Source organism: Mastomys coucha, unplaced genomic scaffold (genome assembly GCF_008632895.1).
Source record: "Mastomys coucha isolate ucsf_1 unplaced genomic scaffold, UCSF_Mcou_1 pScaffold6, whole genome shotgun sequence".
Classification (NCBI taxonomy): domain Eukaryota; kingdom Metazoa; phylum Chordata; class Mammalia; order Rodentia; family Muridae; genus Mastomys; species Mastomys coucha.
The window spans coordinates 117,869,990-117,876,626 of record NW_022196912.1 but is presented as its reverse complement, the minus strand read 5'-3'; the positions used below and the strand labels follow the sequence as shown (position 1 = coordinate 117,876,626).

The following is a 6,637-nucleotide window of genomic DNA, read 5'->3' as shown; positions in this document are numbered from 1 at the left end:
TGTGATTTTCTCCTCACAGGTGGTCCACAAGGCTGTGCTGGACGTGGCTGAGACAGGCACAGAAGCAGATGCTGCCACAGAAGTTGATCTTGCCGATCGTGCCCTCTTACTAGGTATTGCTGTGAAGTTTGACAGGCCATTCTTGATGCTTATCTCTCACACAGGTGTTCAGACCACCCTCTTTGTTGCCAAAGTCACTAACCCTAAGTGAACCTAAAGCTCCCCAAGTTCTGATGATTGTGCCCAGGACCCTGGGTTAGAGTCTGCATGTGGATCTCTTTGTCCATCCTGGCAATCATGCTCTGATTGGCTGTTGCAAAGATGGCTTAGACAGTGACATTGATTATCTCTGTGGCTCCCACATGCTCAGGAGCCTTTGGACTGTCAGTGTCAGTCTCTCAGGCTTCTTGGGCGCATCTGCACACGTTCCTGAACCTGGAGTCTGTCTTTATTCTTCTTCCCTGGAGTCTAGAACCCCGGAGCCCCAGTGTGTAATTTCTGCCTGCAAGGGATGGAAGGTGTTCAGCTATAAATCCTAGGACCCTAACTCATGTTTCAATCCCAACTCCCAACAGCTGCCCCAGCAGGGGAGGTGTGTGATATTGGTCAAGCCCTCTTACATGCAAATAAAAACTCTCAGCCCAAACCAATAAGAAATAGCTACTGTTGAAATCTGAACGACCCCCAAAACTGCATATGTAGATATCTTATCCAGGGAAGTAAAGGGCAGGAAAGATCTACCCATTGTCTGAGCCTTTTGTTCTAAGAGCTATAACTCTTGGGAAGAGGTCTGCTCTCCTGAAAGGTGGCCTGAAGCTGCACTGAACTCCTCACTGGCTAGTCCGGCTCTTTTTGGCCCATGCTGACCTGACTCAGTGCAAGACAGAGAAGAGAAACTTAGAGGCCTGGAAGACACAGTGGAGACAGTCCTACCCATGTTTGCTTTCCTACTAGGGCTCTTGAACCAGGTCGGGCAAGAGATCTCCATGGAAAGCCTCTGGCACACAGGCCCACATGTGCCCATGCCACAACCCTAGGCATTGGTGAATACACCCAGTCCCAGTATAGGCTCTGAGCACATCTGCCTTCGGCTTCCACAGTCTTGATGGGTCCATGCTGGCTTCTGGGCCAACCCATGAGAATCAGGCCCAGGACTGAGACGGGAACCTGCTGCACTGAATGTCATTTCAGTATCTGAGAACACCTGGTGCCATGCTCTTAGGTCATGCTTTCACCTCTGCAGGCTGTGCCACTCAGTGCCCCTTGCAGGGTCCCCTGACTCTGCTAACATCTGCCACACAGTTGGAGCCCAAACTCAAGCATCTGCATGAGCCTAGGGGTCAGACCAGCTCCTCTCCCCCTAGCGCTCCTACTCAGGGCAGGATCGTAGCCTCTCTCTAAGTTCCCAGCTGACCAACCTCTCACAAAAGATGAACACCGCCAACCAAAATGAAGAGGTAGGAGAAAAGGATCAATAAAAGTATACCTGCACAGAAAGTGCCCAGGTAGTGTTCCCTCAGCTCCTGTTGGCAGGGGTGGCCTCTAGTGAGAACATATTAGTAGATATTGTCACTTACTCTGTGACACCTTTGATAACCCTATGACCTACATTAAGAATAGTCCCTTCTAAGGAAGAGGAAACCGAGGCACAGGGAAACTTAGTTATTTCTCCATGACCACAAAGGTAGACATTATGGCTTGTGGGATACTCTTCCAAGTCTCCTGATACCAGAGTAACAGCCTCCCCCAAGTTGTGACTCTGCTCATGAGGCATCATTGTGGTGGACAGGAGTATGATGAAACAGGGCTCTGATACTTCCCAGAGAAGAACCTAATTGTCCATGGATCAGGTGACATCTCTGCTAGGTGGATGTGAAGGGGAAGAGAAAGTGCTCAGATAACCAGAGAGAATATGTAGGGCAGTGCAAAGAAAAATGAAGCCATTTCTGAGGATCTGAGAGGAGGTTGATTTGGTGGACAACAGAGTAGAGTAATGGTGCAGCAGAAGAGGTAGGAGTGGCCACAGGGTGGCAAAGAGTCTTGAGGACCCCAGAAGAATTCAGAGCCACAGGGAGTGTGAGAGGTATTAGACAAAGTTTCTCAGTTGAAAAATGTAGTCTATGAGGTTACAATGCAGATAATTGCATTTTAAGAGGTTAGGGAGGAGTGGTATTATGGGCAGTTTCAGTGAACATCCGGCCATAGCAGGAGAAGAGAATGGATGATTCAGCTCAAAGGATGAGCTGGCCTGGTGTCTCCATGAAGAAAGAGAGGAAATCAAGGTGCATTTGGGTTGGGGCACCTGCTGTTCATGGAGAATCCTCTGGACCTGGAAACACAGTCAGTGGTGTGCATAGACAGTGACAGCTATACATTCAGGTGGAGATTTGATCAAGTCTTAAGGCTCCTGACAACACCTATAGATCAGTGGACATGAGGTCATCAGAGAACTGGAGGCTGGTGGCCCACTCAGGATCCCAGTCCCTAGTGAGCAATCCCTTCAGTGACAGCCATTAGGTGAAAGAATGGGACTCATCTATTGAAACAATGAAATGTTCCAACAGTCTTCCCAATGTGTCAGGGCAATGTGTCAGTGGCTGTTGGGAGGGTGGGTTGACTTTCTCAATAATAAAATCCATGCATCTTGTCCTTTCTTCCTTGCTTTTGCCACATGGACTGCCAGTTCAAATTCTAGTGTGGGACAGTCATTTTACGACTTTGCCCAAATTACCTGACAGAGGTCATTGCCAAGTTCTCATGTCTACACACCAGAGAATACCTATGATGGAGCATTATGGGATAGAAAGTAACAGTAGGGACAATAAATATAATTACTATCAAGGGCCTTGTTTCCTCTTCCACCCTCCCATCACTCTCCCTAACACCCCTTCAGCCACAAGAGAAACGCGCACCAAAATTGAAGCATATAAAGAACATTTGTCCCTCGGGTTGTGTGTGGTTGGCACAGCCCAGGAAGGCACCAAAGTACCTGCCACCAGAATATAGATTGACGACCCTGCAGAGAATGCTGCTATCCAGTTTTTGTTCAACAGGTCCTCCATTGTGACCATGCTCCCCGAAAATACTAGCACATCCATTCTCAGAGAATAATTATCACCCTTAGGAAGATATTCAAGTTGGAACTTTCCAAGCAGAATGTACTAGGCTGCACACAACAGATCCTTCAGGCCCAGCCTTTGCTTTGCAGTACAGCAGTATGCTCAGATAGTGTGTTCCAAAATAAGACTAGGACAAAGTATCTAATGGTAATTGAACATGGATGAATGGGTTCCCAAGAGGCAACCACTATGAACTGCCTGATCTGCATATCATCACTGTGCTTTCTGCACCTAAAACCATCAAAGCCCAACTCCAGAGCTTTCAAACATGATGACCAAGAAGAGACAATACACAGAGAGTGGGTCTGTTGGCCTCTGGTCAATGTGACAGCACATCTAGAATAACTCACTGAGGGATGCAAAAGTCTGGGTGAATCACAGTTTCAGAGAGTTAAGTCCAGGGTTGTTGGCCGCCTTTCCTTCCAGCGGAAATAAAGAGGCAGCAATGAGCTCTTCTTCAAGCAGGTTTTATTCAGGAACCTTCATTTTTACTTCTTCTTACTGATCTCAATAATATCAATAATCTCTCTAATCTCTCTAATCTCTTCCTCAACCCCCAGCCTTCACAGGTTAAATACTTTTCCTGGTCCCAATCAGCATCAGCTACGTGGCAAAGCATAATTGGCTGCAGGAAAATCATACCAACTTGCATCACAAACTGGAGGCACTCAGCTTCTCCAACTAATGGCTTGATTATCAATGCTCTCTGCTCTGGCCAGAGACCAGGTGGCAGCTGTGCCTCTGCACAGTTCCCCCTTTTTGTTTTAAATGCAACAGGCAAGAGTAGAGGTCTGATCTCTGGTGAATAAAGTGGGGACATTGTACAGGCTCTTCACCAGGTGTCATCCACCCAGTCCAAGCCAGACCCGTCCAATACCATTTTTCCAGAGGCAGGAATAAATGGGAGAATTGGAGAAAGGGCGGTATCAACCTGCATCAATCAGACATGCTCTTCTTGAGACCACTAGCAGCAAACAGTCTATCCCAAGTGCAGTGCTCAGCCTTACAGTCTGAACGTGATGGACGATCATTCAGAATAGTTAACTAAGCCTGTGAAAATTGCCTTGTCTCCAGGGCTGCAAATGCTTGCACTATAAAAACAGCCTGTAATTACTGCCAAACCTGCATAGACACATCACAATGCCAATATACTGACAAGGACCAGTAAAGCACCCACGGTCCTAATACCTATTGATCTCAATTAAAAAGCTCTTACTTATTTCATGCATATTAGTTTAAGATATTCTAGTCACACAATGTAACTTAATAACAAATTGTATGGCTTCTATAGCTATACAATTAAATCTGGCTATTTCTTTCCCCTTTCAAATATAACCATTTTACATTTTTAGAAACACAACTTATTAACAATTTTTTCTAGCCCCAAAGCCCAAGGAACTGGGTAGATGACTCATCTTAATTTCTCCAAGCTGAACAAGGGCACACAGATATGAGAGGGATTGGAAGGAAAAACAAAACTGGTCTTCTGATGTCTGTGTCTTAACTGTATCAGGCTGAAATTCATGATACCAGGAGTTCAGGCAGGTGGCTAAGATGAGGAAATTCACCAAGACAGTACACCTCCATACAACTCCCATTCACCCCACTCAGCATTTGGCAGGTGTATCCTGAGGTGGGGCACTTTTCCTCGTAAGCTGTTCAGGAATCCAAATAGGATCCCAGTGGTCCTGTGGAAACACACAAACAGAGCCTCTCACCCACATCAATACCGCATCCAGGCCATGCCATGTACCTGTCAGAATATCCTTCCATTGCACAAAACCTTTAGAAGTGGAAGAGGCAGATACATGCCGTTCTGCAGCCAATTTTCCTTCATTGTCCAATTAAAAAAAAATTAAGAGTAAGGAGACCAATAGATATCTTTTCTCTCGGGGTAAGGCCATAGCCTATTCCCCATTTTTGTTTTAATAAGCATTCTTTTAAAGTCCTATGAGCTCTTTCCACTATTCCTTGCCCCTGTGGATTGTAGGGTAATCCATGGATTAAATCAATATGCATTTGTTTACAAAACGACACAAAAGAAGATGCAGTGTATGCTGGGCCATTATCTGTCTTTAACTGCTTAGGTTTTCCCCATGCACCCCAAGCCTCAAAGCTATGGGTTTTAACATGTCTGGCCTTTTCTCCTGTCATAGGAGAAGCAAAGATGATTCCAGAGCAAGTGTCTACAGAAACATGCACATATTTTAGTTTTCTAAATTCAGGTATGTGTGTTACATCCATTTGCCAAATATGAAGCAGACAGAGCCCCCGGGGATTAATCCCTAAGGATGGTTGAGGTATAAAAGGAGCACAGTGGCCACATGACTTCACAATATCTCTTGCTTCTGCTCTAGTGACTGAATATTTCATTTGTAAGGTTTTTGCATTAACATGAAATTGCTCATGAAAATCTTTAGCTCTTTGGATATTAGTAGCCATAAAAATAAACACAGCTCTGCTTGTTTTATTGGCCACATCATTTCCTTCATAAACAGATCCAGGTAATCCAGTATGTGCATGAATATACTGCACAAGAAAGGGAAATTTTCTTTCTTCAATAAAATCCTGCAGTTGTCCTAATAAATGACTTATTGGGCTATTAACTTTTATTTTCCCTACCAACTCTAAACCTTTCAACAAATTAACCACATACTGTGAATCAGATAATAAATTAAAGCTCTCCTTCATATCTCTAAAAACCTCAATTACAATTTTCAAGTCAATAATTTGAGGAGGTCCTGGTGTAAATTGTCTAATTATGGGATCCTTTCCCTGTATAACATAAGCTCCAGATCCATTTTTAGATCCATCTGTAAAGATAGTTACAGCTCCTGCAATGGGATTTTTCTGGGTAATTTTAGGAAAGATAATGGGATGCCCTTTTACAAAGCACAGCAAGGGATTCTTAGGAAAGTGATTATCAAAGTCTCCTGAATATGAACATTTCAAAATTGTCCAATCATCAACTGTAGCAATTAATACCTCTACATGTTTGGCATTATAGGGAGTGATAATTATATATGGCTCACACCCAAAATACTGACGACATTGTTGAATACCTGATAAGACTAATAAGGCTACTGCAGAAGGATAATGTTCTACAGTTTTACTAATAGCACTTTTGGGATGGATCCTCAACAGAGGAGCACCTTGCCACAGAACCCCTGTAGGCTAACTCTCAGTTGCTAAAATGCATAATGAGATCTTTTCATCCAGGGAGCGCCATGCCAAAAAGGCATGCTCCAATTCCTCCTCCACACTCTTCAATGCTTCTCGTTCCTCATCAGTTAATTGTCGAGGAGAATTCAAATCAGGATTTCCAAGCATAATGTCATATAAAGGCCTTAATTGCACATTGGGGATTCTCAAATATGGTCTTATCCATTGAATATCTCCCATTAATTTTTGAAAATCATTAAGTGTGGAAAGTTTATCAACTCTCAAGGAAATTTTCTGTGTAACAATCTTTTGAGAAAATATTTTCGTCCCTAAATAGTCTATTACCTTTTCCTTTT

General features: G+C 44.0%; 1 pseudogene; it reads left to right on the top strand.

Annotated features, from left to right (window-relative positions):
* Positions 1-729, top strand: part of LOC116081104 — a 22,962-nt pseudogene extending 22,233 nt beyond the window's left edge.
* The last annotated feature ends 5,908 nt before the right edge of the window (positions 730-6,637 follow it).